The sequence below is a fragment of the Epinephelus lanceolatus genome, chromosome 24 (assembly GCF_041903045.1).
Source record: "Epinephelus lanceolatus isolate andai-2023 chromosome 24, ASM4190304v1, whole genome shotgun sequence".
Classification (NCBI taxonomy): Eukaryota; Metazoa; Chordata; class Actinopteri; order Perciformes; family Serranidae; genus Epinephelus; species Epinephelus lanceolatus.
The window spans coordinates 1705496-1719042 of record NC_135757.1 but is presented as its reverse complement, the minus strand read 5'-3'; the positions used below and the strand labels follow the sequence as shown (position 1 = coordinate 1719042).

Below are 13547 nucleotides of genomic sequence, written 5' to 3'. Positions count from 1 at the left end.
GCTATACTATGACTTTTTTTCATGAATTTGGACCACATGCTATACTATGACTTTTTTTCATGAATTTGGACGACATGCTATACTATGACTTTTTCATGATTTTGGACCAATTGCTTTACTATGACTTTTTTTCATGAATTTGGACGACATGCTATACTATGACTTTTTGTCATGAATTTGGACCACATGCTATACTATGACTTTTTTTCATGATTTTGGATGACATGCTATACTATGACTTTTTTTCATGATTTTGGACGACATGCTATACTATGACTTTTTTTCGTGATTTTGGACGACATACTATACTATGACTTTTTTTCATGATTTTGGACGACATACTATACTATGACTTTTTTTCATTATTTTGGATGACATGCTATAGTATGACTTTTTTTCATGATTTTGCACGATATGCTATACTATGACGTTTTTACTTGATTTCGGACGACATGCTTTTCTATGACTTTTTTCATGATTTTGGACGACATGCTATACTATCACGTTTTATGCTGAATTCGGACGACATGCTATACTATGACGTTTTAACCTGAATTCGAACGACATGCTATATTACAGTGTTTTTACTTAATTTTGGACGACATGCTATAGTTTGACTTTTTTTCATGATTTTGGACCACATGCTAAACTATGACTTTTTTTCATGATTTCGGACAACATGCTATACTATGACTTTTTCCATGATTTTGGACGACATGCTATACTATGACGTTTTTACTTGATTTCGGACGACATGCTATACTATGACTTTTTTCATGATTTTGGACGACATGCTATACTATGACTTTTTATGCTGAATTCGGACGACATGGTATACTATGACGTTTGTAATTTATTTCAAACAACTTGCTATACTATGATGTTTTTACTTGATTTCAAACAACTTGCTATACTATGATGTTTTTACTTGATTTCAAACGACATGCTTTTCTATGACTTTTTTACTTTATTTTGGACAACATGCTATACTATGGCTTTTTTACTTGATTTTGGACGACATGCTATACTATAACGTTTGTATTTGATTTCAGACGACATGCTATAATATGATGTTTTTACTTGATTTTGGGCGACATGCTATACTATAATGTTTTTACTTCATTTCAGACGACATGCTATACTATGAGGTTTTATCGTGAATTCGGACGACACGCTATACTATGACTTTTTTACTTGATTTTGGACGACATGCTACTATGACTTTTTTTCATGATTTTGGACCACATGCTATACTATGACTTTTTGTCATGAATTTGGACGACATGCTATACTATGACTTTTTTTCATGATTTTGGACGACATGCTATACTATGACTTTTTTTCGTGATTTTGGACGACATACTATACTATGACTTTTTTTCATGATTTTGGACGACATGCTATACTATGACTTTTTTTCATGAATTTGGACGACATGCTATAGTCTGACTTTTTTTCGTGATTTTGGATGACATGCTATACTATGACTTTTTTTCATGATTTTGCACGATATGCTATACTATGACGTTTTTACTTGATTTCGGACGACATGCTTTTCTATGACTTTTTTCATGATTTTGGACGACATGCTATACTATCACGTTTTATGCTGAATTCAGACGACATGCTATACTATGACGTTTTAACCTGAATTTGAACGACATGCTATATTACAGTGTTTTTACTTAATTTTGGACGACATGCTATAGTTTGACTTTTTTTCATGTTTTTGGACCACATGCTATACTATGACTTTTTCCATGATTTTGGACGACATGCTATACTATGACGTTTTTACTTGATTTCGGACGACATGCTATACTATGACTTTTTTTATGATTTTGGACGACATGCTATACTATGACGTTTTTACTTGATTTCGGACGACATGCTATACTATGACGTTTTTACTTGATTTCGGACGACATGCTATACTATGACTTTTTTCATGATTTCGGACGACATGCTATACTATGACTTTTTTCATGGTTTTGGACGACATGCTATACTATGACGTTTTTACTTGATTTCGGACGACATGCTATACTATGACTTTTTTCATGATTTTGGACCACATGCTATACTATGACTTTTTTCATGATTTTGGACCACATGCTATACTATGACTTTTTTTCATGAATTTGGACGACATGCTATACTATGACTTTTTTTCATGAATTTGGACGACATGCTATACTATGACTTTTTATGCTGAATTCGGACAACATGGTATACTATGACGTTTGTAATTTATTTCAAACAACTTGCTATACTATGATGTTTTTACTTTATTTCAAACAACTTGCTATACTATGATGTTTTTACTTGATTTCAAACGACATGCTTTTCTATGACTTTTTTACTTTATTTTGGACGACATGCTATACTATGACTTTTTTACTTGATTTTGGACGACATGCTATACTATAACGTTTGTATTTGATTTCAGACGACATGCTATACTATGATGTTTTTACTTGATTTTGGGCGACATGCTATACTATAATGTTTTTACTTCATTTCAGACGACATGCTATACTATGAGGTTTTATCGTGAATTCGGACGACACGCTATACTATGACTTTTTTTCATGAATTTGGACCACATACTATACTATGACTTTTTTTCATAATTTTGGACCACATGCTATACTATGACTTTTTTACTTGATTTTGGACCACATGCTATACTATGACTTTTTTTCATGATTTTGGACCACATGCTATACTATGACTTTTTTTTCATGATTTTGGACGACATGCTATAGTATGACTTTTTTTCATGATTTTGGACGACATGCTATACTATGACTTTTTTTCATGAATTTGGATGACATGCTATAGTCTGACTTTTTTTTCGTGATTTTGGACGACATGCCATAGTCTGACTTTTTTTCATGATTTTGGACGACATACTATACTATGACTTTTTTTCATGAATTTGGACGACATACTATACTATGACTTTTTTTCATGAATTTGGACGACATGTTATACTATGACTTTTTTTCATGATTTTGGACGACATGCTATACTATGACTTTTTTTCATGATTTTGGACGACATGCTATACTTTGACTTTTTTTCATTATTTTGGACGAAATGCTATAGTATGACTTTTTTTCATGATTTTGGACCACATGCCATAGTCTGACTTTTTTTCATGATTTTGGACCACATGCTATAGTCTGACTTTTTTTCATTATTTTGGACGACATGCTCTACTATGACTTTTTTTCCATGATTCTGGACGACATGCTATACTATGACGTTTTTGCTTGATTTCGGACGACATGCTATACTATGACATTTTTCATGATTTTGGATGACATGCTATACTATGACATTTTTACTTGATTTCGGACGACATGCTATACTATGACTTTTTATGCTGAATTCGGACGACATGGCATACTATGATGTTTGTAATTTACTTCAAACAACTTGCTATACTATGATGTTTTTACCTGATTTTGGACGACATACTATAGTTTGACTTTTTTTTCATGATTTCGGACAACATGCTACACTATGATGTTTTTACTTCATTTTAGACGACATGCTATACTATGATGTTTTTTCATGATCTCGGACGACATGCTATACTATGACGTTTTATGCTGAATTCGGACGACATGCTATACTATGATGTTTTTTCATGATCTCGGACGACATGCTATACTATGACTTCTTTACTTGATTTTGGACGACATGCTGTACTATGACTTTTTTACTTGATTTTGGACCACATGCTATACTATAATGTTTTTTCATGATTTTGGACGACATGCTATACTATGATGTTTCTACTTGATTTTGGACCACATGCTATACTATAATGTTTTTTCATGATTTTGGACGACATGCTATACTATGATGTTTTTACTTGATTTTGGACCACATGCTATACTATGATGTTTTTACTTGAATTTGGACCACATGCTATACTATGATGTTTTTACTTGATTTTGGACCACATGCTATACTATAATGTTTTTTCATGATTTCGGACGACATGCTATACTATGACTTTTTATGCTGAATTCGGACGACATGCTATACTATGATGTTTTTACTTGATTTTGGACCACATGCTATACTATAATGTTATTTCATGATTTCAGACGACATGCTATACTATGACTTTTTATCCTGAATTCGGATGACATGCTATATTACAGTGTTTTTTCATGATTTTGGACAACATACTATGATTCGACTTTTTTTCATGATTTTGGACAACATGCTATATTATCACGTTTTTACTTCATTTCAGACGACATGCTATACTATGACATTTTTACTTGATATCGGATGACATGCTATACTATGACTTTTTTCATGATTTTGGTCGACATGCTATACTATGAGGTTTCTTAATGGTTTTGGATGACATGCTATACTATGACATTTTTACTTTATTTCAAACAACATGTTATACTATGACATTTTTACTTCATTTCAGATGACATGCTATACTATGATATTTTTTTCATGGCTTTTGACGACATGCCATACTATAACGTTTTTACTTGATTTCAAACAACATGCTATACTATGACATTTTATGCTGAATTCGGACGACATGCTATACTATGATGTTTTTACTTGATTTTGGACGACATGCTATACTATAATGTTTTTTCATGATTTTGGACGACATGCTATACTATGACGTTTTATCCTGAATTCGGACGACATGCTATACTATGATGTTTTTACTTGATTTTGGACGACATGCTATAATGTTTTTTCATGATTTTGGACGACATGCTATACTATGACGTTTTATCCTGAATTCGGAAGACATGCTATACTATGATATTTTTTTCATGATCTCGGACGACATGCTATACTATGACTTTTTTACTTGATTTCGGACGACATGCTATACTATGACGTTTTTTCATGATTTTGGACGACATGCTATACTATGACGTTTTTTCATGATTTTGGACGACATGCTATAGTATGACATTTTTACTTGATTTTGGACGACATGCTATACTATGACGTTTTTTCATGATTTTGGACGACATGCTATAGTATGACGTTTTTACTTGATTTTGGACGACATGCTATAGTATGACGTTTTTACTTGATTTTGGACGACATGCTATAGTATGACGTTTTTAATTGATTTTGGACGACATGCTATACTATGACTTTTTTTCATGATTTTGGACCACATGCTATACTATGACATTTTTACTTGATTTTGGACGACATGCTATACTATGACTTTTTTTCATGATTTTGGACGACATGCTATACTATGACATTTTTACTTGATTTTGGACGACATGCTATACTATGACTTTTTTTCATGATTTTGGACGACATGCTATACTATGACATTTTTACTTGATTTTGGACGACATACTACACTATGACGTTTTTTCATGATTTTGGACGACATGCTACACTATGACTTTTTTTGTCATGATTTTGGACGACATCGTATACCATGACTTTTTTTTCACCCTTTTGGATGGTACACTTAACTATGTGTTTTTTTCGTGTTTTTGGATGACACGGTATACTGTGACGTTCTTCAGTTGTTTGTGACAACATATTATACTATGATTTTGGGTTTTTTTAAAGATATTTTGTAGGGCATTTTTCCTTTAATGGACAGGACAAGTAAGTGTGAAAGGGGGAGAGAGAGGGGGGACGACCTGCAGGAAAGGGCCACAGGCTGGATTCGAACCCGGGCAGCTGCGGCAACAGCCTTGTACATGGGGTGCCTGCTCTATCCACTAATCCACCGACACCCCTATACTATGATGTTTTTTTGATCTGTTCTGTACGACATCTATTGCACGTCTGTCCATCCTGGAAGAGGGATCCCTCCTCAGTTGCTCTTCCTGAGGTTTCGTTTTTTTTCCCTGTTAAAGGGGTTTTTTTGGGGAGTTTTTCCTGATCAGCTGTGAGGGTCCAAAGGACAGAGGGATGTCGTATGCTGTAAAGCCCTGTGAGGCAAATTGTGATTTGTGATATTGGGCTTTATAAATAAAATTGATTGATTGATTGATTTTTCACAATTTTCAAAGACATTCTGCACTATGTCATTTTTATTTTTCACGATTTGATATACTACGCCTTTTAAAAGTGGTTTTTGATGACATGTTAAACTGTGACGCATTTTAATGATGTTTGATGATTTACAGTACTTTGTGAATTTTCTATGATTTTTGACTACACGACCTACTATGACTTTTTTCACAATTTTTCAAAACATACTTTACTATGACTTTTATTACCGGTGAATGAGGACATTCGTCTTTCTTAAAGGCATACTATACTGTGACTTTTTTCTCGATTTTGGACGACATGCTATACTATGAAATTTTCACATGATTTTTAACGACATACAATACTAAGACTTTTTGTGTTTTTTGACGACACACTTAACTGTCATTCTTAGTGATTTTTTAAGATATATAACACTGACTTTTTTTTAATTATCTATGACAACATGCTATACTATGACCTTTTTTTGATGACACACTATACTATGATTTTTTTTAGTGATTTTTGAGAATATACTATACTTTCTTTTTTTGTGGTTTTTGACTACATGATATACTATGATGTTTTGTCATGATTTTTGATGACATACTATACAGTGATGTTTTCACATGTGTTTTAACAACACATTGTACTAGATTTTGCATGTCTTTTTTAGGACATATTTTACCATGATGTTTTTTCATGTGATATCTGACTACATGATATACTATGACTTTTTTTTGTTTACATTTTTTGAGGACATACTACACTATGTTGTTTTTTCATGATTATTTTAAGACATACTTTACTACAATAATAAGCAGCAGCAGCAGTTTTTAACGACATGCTTTACGTTTCCTGTGTTCTTTTTAATTTTTTTTTTGACACATTCACGGTCAAACTCAACAATGTGTTTTTATTAACCATGTGTCTTTGGTGACTAAACCTAACCACATTTTCGTTGCCTTCACCTAACCACGTGTTTCTGTTGCCTACACCTAACTATGAGGGTTTTAGTTGCCTAAACATCCCGTGTGTTTTTATTGCATGAACTTTTTGTTGCCTAAACCCAACCACATTTATGTTGCCCTAAACCTAACCACGTGTGAACGGTTCTAATGCAACCAACCTTGATAAAGGACTTTTGGTCAAGTTACACACGTCTTGTGCAAATGAGCCCCAACAAGCCTCTACTGAATGATGGGACTCTATAAGTTGTAAAAATGGAAGAGATATCCGTCAAGCCGAGACCTTCAGGTTTCATTTAATGTAGGAATTACTGCTGACAGATGTTTTCATGTTGAGTAATTCACACACGAGTACAAAGTGTGTCAACCAATCCCGGTCTCCCCTACTAACACACTAGTCCCTCGTCGCGCATCTCCGCGATCAGTCAACGAAAAGTTTGCTGCAACCAATGCATCGGGTTTATGTCCAGTCATGTGTGCACAGTAAACAGTGCAGCTGCACATACCTCCGTGCGTCAGATGCCGTGCAGCGATCCGATGATCCGATGCTTCAGTCTGCTCCCGGCAGCTTTCCTAGTCCTCCCACACCGCCTCCGCCATGACCCAAACCTCCAGAAGCTTTCAGACGAAGTCTCAAAATGAACTCGGGTATCAAACCCAGGTGTGACCAGGCTGACGCGCACACACGCGGCCTCCTGTGCTGGCTGCAGAATAATGATCCATTTCCTCCGTTTCCATCGGTAACACAAACACACCTGTGCCCATTAGACCCTGATCTCTTCCAGGTCAAACAGCGAACAGCAGCGGTGACCCTCCCACCTGTACACCTGTGCCAGCACAGCGACACCCAATGTACACACGGTGAATAACAATTCATGTCTCGGTCAATTTCAGAACGTTATTTAGCTCTGACACTATTGTAAAGTAATAAGAATAATGCTGCTCTGTGTGATGCAGCAGCACTTTACAATTAAACTCTCCTGTAGTCTTAAAATGGGCAACAGTGCCATGCACAGACATTTCCATGGGCACGTGCTCAAGAGGAAGAAAACGTGGCATTTCTTCCACAATTATATTTTGAAAAATGTTTAAATTATTTACATTAATTATTTCTATTTATAAATAAATAAATAAATAAAAAATAAAATAAAGAGGAGTGCCACAGCCGGGGGAGACAAACAGCACATTGAACTTGACACCTGAACAAAATAAATAAACTGGTTAGTGTCAGTTAGTGTATCACCTGCCTTCATCGGTGACATCCAGCCAGGCATCATGTTTGCCCTGAGCCTTGGCATGGTGTACTACTGCTGTGAAGTTAAACCACTGTGTTACTGGGTATTAAGATCAATAAAAATTCCAGTAAAACATCTGCTATTTTTAGAATTCATCGATATGTTAGAAAGTCCGATCTGTCCGTGGGTACTAACAAAATCTACACCAGCTTCTGACTGCTCGTAGTGCTTGTCATTATTAGGAATTACAATTTGAATTCCTATTATGTTCACAATACGCAGATGCCTCTGAAACTAGTTAAACATGACAAGACTAGAAATATAACACATTTACATAAATCAGTTGGCTTTTGGCTTCAGATCAGGTTTCTTAAAAATGAGAACGAGTCATTGTAATCAACTTGATACAAAATTGGAAACCAACCAATCTACCCTCCAGACTACAAAGTAGGCCTGTGTCTCCTCTCCTCTCAATTTGTTCTTCTCTTCTCCTCTTTCTTTTATAAAGACTCATGTGATAATTATTATAACGATCTTCTAAATAAGTTGGTGAAGCTGCATAGGCGACTGAAACGCAGTTGTCGGGCAAACAACACACTTTTAATTGAGCCATGGGCCAAATTTAAAAACTAAAATATAAAATTGTTAAAAAGAAAGAAACTTGCAAAAAAGCCACTTATCTAGACACAGGGCTAAAGGACAGGTGCTTGAACACCACCTGGGGTCTATCTGTGCACGTGCCATCTCCGCACCTTCTGAGTTTGTTGTTCACTGCTCCAGTTGGAGGCATGTCGCTGTCTCCACTGACAGAAAGGTCTCTCCGATGATACAAGCAGTGCGCTCGTCTGCAGCAGAGAGCTGTGACCAGGGAGAGCCTCCTGTAGATGTTGTGGGGACGTTTTTGCATCAGCTTTCATGTCAAACCATTTTTGTTGGATGGTTCTTACAACCGTTGCCTCCATCCAGGCCATAGACGGCCCTTGGGGTGGGCCCGTAGAAAGAGCGTGCCTTTGCAAGTGATTCAGACTGCCACCTTGGAAATGCTGTAAACCTGTGTTCAAAGATAAAAGATAAATAAATAATATAGTACTTTATAAATGATGCTGTTTGCTACATATGTCCTCAAAAAGGCAAACCCATCGGCCTCATGTTTTTCTTCTCAAGTTATGAGAGTAATCAACGAATCAAATGTTACCAGGGGAGTTTGAAGAAATGCATCGTGTCAGCAGGCTCATCTCTTCCTCCCCTCTGTCTTCTGTTTGTCTTGTATCTTCCACATTCACATGTCAATCACTGGTCCTAAAAATCTCCCATGACAACATTCTCTCTGAGTCAGCTAAGCCCCATACACGTTTCAATGATCTGTATAATTATGATGCTGCACATATCTTCGTAACACACAAAGGGTACAGTATGTACAAATGTACATACACATGGTTTCACATAAATCAGTTCACAGGTTCAACGAAAATAAAATTTTTCGTTACAATTAACACTTGAAATGATGAAGGCACTTGAAAATGACAAGGTAGTACAAAATGTAAACCATACTTTGGTGTTTCATTTTTGACTCTACTTTAGAATTCATTGAACTTGTTTTTTTCTTTCTACAAAATGAACCAAAACACTGATAAAAGGGAAGATCTCAGGTGTAATATCAAGAATAAATATGAAACAAAATTGAAATCATACTCTCGAAACTAAAAAGAAATCAAGTTTGAAGTGAAATCAAACACCATTACTATGCTTGCTTACTATATATAGTCGATGCTGATCTATAGAAGAAACCATAAAGTGCATCTTTGGATGGATGGGAAAAACCACACTGAATGGAAATGCTATTGACTCTTCAGCCCATAAGAATTCATTAACAGTTACTGATTTATGTTGGTTACACTCAAACTAATTGAAATTGTCCACTGGACTGAAAACAAATAAAACATACAGCAAAAGTAAAATCACAAAACTAAAAAGATATAAAGCACCAACAAAACATTTAAAAATGATCTCTGTGCGTATTGACGGAGGCTGTTTGGGACTGTCTGCCGCAGCCGAATCCAAACACCACTATCTCTGTTAAGAAAAGTGTGTGTGTGTGTGTGTGTGTGTGTGTGTGTGTGTGTATGTGTGTGCATCAAATCTTGTACCATGGCAATACAAACAGGATGAAGATGGGATTTCCAGACTATTATCAATCAATCAATCAATTAATATTTATTTATAGAGCACTTTTTATACAGTAAAATGTAGCACATAGGGCTTTACATGTTATAAGCAGAGGATGACTCATTTTAGTAACTATCTACATCAAAAAAGAAAAAAACAAGTAAAGAAACAAACAAAAATCATTTTATACACTGGGCCTTCAAAGTGCTCTCTGAAACTAGACCTGGCATGGCTTGTGTCCAAAAAGTGAAAAAATCAAAACTCTGTGAAACTTGGTCCGGTGTAAGGAGGATGGACTCTATTTACAGGTTCAGGGTGATCACATGATCCAATGACCTCAGTAAACTGGGTATAATGGTAGCTTTATAGATCTAGCTGGGACAGAGCCTGAAACCTGGACACTTTGGAAACAACAACACGTGCAAATTATTAAATAGGACAAACATACATAATACATAATACATAATCCTGTCCAGAAAGGGAAGCAGGCATGTGATGCTCTTCTGTAAGAAGCTGTTCTTCCTCAGGTTCACAGTAAAGGTCTGAGGTGACGGCTGCTCCACCAGATTATGAAGAAGCTCCCAGTTCACACAGCAAGAGGTGAGGTCTCCACCGATCTCACGCAAGAAGGACCAGGTCAAGATCTTGTCCTGGATTTCATGGAGGAGGAAGAGTAGCTGCTGGACAATCGTGTCATTCAATCTGCAGATAAAAATATATGAATATATGTTTGAAAAGTAAATAGTTAATGCATTTCACATTTTCATTCAATGGTAGGTGTTTATAAGGCTGTTAGATGGCCATCATGAAGCAGCAGTGGAATGACACCCAGATCAGAATCACAGAACTCAATAAAGTCTAACCATCTGACTGTCTAGTATCTCAGCAGGGATGCTAAATTACTGACAACCTTCAACAAAACTGTCTGATGGTTGGGCTGTCTGAGGGGAGAGAAAGTTCTTCAATAGTCACCGGACAGACCTCTGGTCCTTTTCTTACCCATCGACACCAGAGCAAGGCCATGCCATTTGAAAACCTGACAATCAAAGAAGTAAGAAAAAAAAACAGTCATGACATTAATGATGGCCACCACAAAGTGAACATTCAAACTGGACAAGATGGTGTTATAAGAACAAAAACCAGTAATTATATAAATGTGTACCTCAGACTGTGCAGTTTGGCCTCCTCTCTGGATCTTACAGAGATAAATGCACATAGTCCTGAAGAACTCTGGTTCGCAGCTGAAACATAATAATATGAAGATGTGTGAAAACAGCAAAGGTGAAGTATGAGACAGTGGGCCTCATGCAGCAACATTCTCTTAAATTTCTCTTATTTGCTCTTTTTTTTTGGGTTAAGAGAAAAAATAAAAGAAGTCAACTCCCGATGCACCAAACGCCTTACCATCCAAATCTGTTCTTACCCAGGTGTGCTGAATGATGAATCACACTTGATCGTAAATTGGAGGCGCATGGCTGATTGTTTTCAATTAGCATATGTGACACCCATAAACACCAGGTAAGGGCAGGTGATGTGCTGCATTCAAAGACCTAACTCTGGCACAACAACTGGAGAGATGCCACCGAAAAAGGGAAGTAGAAAGAAGAAGAACTTTAGCAACAATGAAATTGAGGCACTATTAAATGAAATTCAACACAGGAGACATTTAATTTCAATTTCAATTTCAATTTAAAGCCCAATATCACAAATCACAATTTGCCTCACAGGGCTTTACAGCATACGACATCCCTCTGTCCTTATGACCCTCACAGCTGATCAGGAAAAACTCCCCCAAAAAAACCCTTTAACGAGGAAAAAAAACGGTAGAAACCTCAGGAAGAGCAACTGAGGAGGGATCCCTCTTCCAGGACGGACAGACGTGCAATAGATGTCGTACAGTACAGATCAGCATAATAAATTAACAGTAATGCATGACACAATGGGACAGAGAGAGAGACAGAGAGAGAGAGAGAGAGAGAGACAGAGAGAGAGACAGAGAGAGAGAGAGAGAGAGGGTAATGACAGTAGCTTACAACAACATTATTGAAAGTAATAATATTATAGTTATAGTTCTGGCTACTGTGGTACAATATGTTGAAAGTATGTATTAATATCTGGCAGTATACATGTGTGACAATAGTCATATGTGTATAATAACAGTAGAAGTATGACTAATGACTAATGATGGCAGCAGCAGCAGGAGGCATCTGGCAGGACCACGGCAGCAGCACAACCACACACGTCACGCTGTCCAGGCACCGCTGTGATTGAGTGAATATGAAATTTAATTTTCCAGAGCATCAGTACTGGTGTTACAGGCACATACACCTGACCTTCAGCACTCTAATTGTGCGCTCCACCACTAAGCAGGTGCATGCGTGCCGGTGATTGTAAGAACGCTCCTGACTGGTCTGGGGGTTTGACAGGGGAGTCATCAGTCATGGGGTGAGGGCATAACCTTGGTCACCTTTGCAAGAATCAATTAAGCTGAGATTTAGAAAGAAAAATAATAAATGTATTTTTTTTTCAGCCACCCATCTGTATTTATAGTCTTGACTGGGTTCAATTAACCAGTAGGATTTTTGAATAAAATAATAATTAAAAGTCATTTAATGCATATACTAATCTACACAATATTATATAATCTGTTTCCTTCAATCAATTCAATCAATTTTATTTATAAAGCCCAATATCACAAATCACAATTTGCCTCACAGGGCTTTACAGCATACGACATCCCTCTGTCCTTAAGACCCTCACAGCTGATAAGGAAAAACTCCCCCAAAAAAAACCCCTTTAACGGGGAAAAAAAACGGTAGAAACCTCAGGAAGAGCAACTGAGGAGGGATCCCTCTTCCAGGACGGACAGACGTGCAATAGATGTCGTACAGAACAGATCAGCATAATAAATTAACAGTAATCCATGTGACACAATGAGACAGAGAGAGAGAGAGAGAGAGAGAGAGAGAGAGAGAGAGATGCAGGTAATGACAGTAGCTTACAACAACATTAATGAAAGTAATAATATTATAGTTATAGTTCTGGCTACTGTGGTACAATATGTTGAATGTATGTATTAATATCTGGCAGTATACATGTGTGACAATAGTCATATGTGTATAATAACAGTAGAAGTATGACTAATGACTAATGATGGCAGCAGCAG

General features: G+C 36.4%; 1 long non-coding RNA gene across 2 annotated transcripts in view; it reads right to left on the bottom strand.

Annotated features, from left to right (window-relative positions):
- LOC117250122 (uncharacterized) overlaps window positions 1-7786 on the bottom strand; it is a 36895-nt gene extending 29109 nt beyond the window's left edge. For both annotated transcript variants that reach the window (XR_013490465.1, XR_004501062.2), the window contains exon 1: window positions 7487-7786. This is a non-coding gene — a long non-coding RNA (uncharacterized LOC117250122). The remainder of the gene's footprint in view (window positions 1-7486) is intronic.
- Between the last annotated feature and the right edge of the window lie 5761 nt (window positions 7787-13547).